Raw genomic sequence first — 1101 nt, 5'->3', positions numbered from 1 at the left:
AGAGGGGAGAAACTAGGACTAGAATAGAGATATCCCCATCCCAATTCAGTGATTTTACCTCTCCTGAGACTAGTCATAGATGCTTGTACTAATACAGAGAAATAAATGCTGCTCATAAAATATAACTCCACAGAAAACTAAAGGAAATTAAAAGGAAAAAGAAGTCATTTGTAAGGAAGACTATGTTTCTTGGCTTTTTTTCCTGAATAATTTCTAAGAATAAATTACTCAACTAGGTAGACTGATTTAAAACTTGCAAGGTATTACCCACACTGAGTAATCCTAAACAAAATAGGGCCCCGTGAAGTGCTTTGGCTGAAGCTGTTTTCCCTTTCAGTTTTCTCACCCTTGCTTCAGTGGCAGACAGAAGGATCCATGTCAAATAACAAAATACTTTTGAATTTTACAAAGTACTTTGACAAATCACCTCACTCACTCCAAACAGTAGCATCCTCCAAATACACATGCCACATTTATCTTAAGAGTCCAGAATATCTGAAGAATAGCAAAGGTCTGCTCAGCATTTCTTTTACTGTAGGAAACTGCAAAATTCCACAGACACACTATACAATGCTGCTCTTATTTAGAAAAGGAAGACAAACCAAAGGCATGAGACAATATATTAATTGTTTTCGGCATTTTTTACACTCAAATTATTTGACTTCAGGCTACAAGAAGCAAAGAGAGATAACCCCACATAAAGCTCCTCCTAAACTTCAAAACTCTGTTAAGGGTTTGAAGACAGATGTAGGATGTCTGCTGGCTTTGATAAGAAACCGTAAAAGAAAGGACAGAGCCTTAGGAAGTGGAAAGATACACAAAAGTGTATTTATTACTCAGCCTAGTAAAATTATGATAAAGAATAGTTGCACCACTTGTGTGAGGAGAAAGCTATCTAAAATGTTAAATATGGGGCATATGTATTTGTCATAACAGCAATCTAAATTTTAATAGCAGGACAAGTGGATATTCTTTTTAAGATTTTTATCAAATTTGAAGATATGAACCTTACTTCATTGATTTTACTAGTTAATCATTGAAAAAATAAATTATGTGTGGGAAAAGTTATACAAATTTCACTCAAGGCTTTCTTTTACTAAA

This window comes from Propithecus coquereli, unplaced genomic scaffold (assembly GCF_000956105.1).
Source record: "Propithecus coquereli isolate 6110/MARCELLA unplaced genomic scaffold, Pcoq_1.0 Scaffold82, whole genome shotgun sequence".
Taxonomy (NCBI): domain Eukaryota; kingdom Metazoa; phylum Chordata; class Mammalia; order Primates; family Indriidae; genus Propithecus; species Propithecus coquereli.
This window is presented reverse-complemented; position numbering follows the sequence as displayed.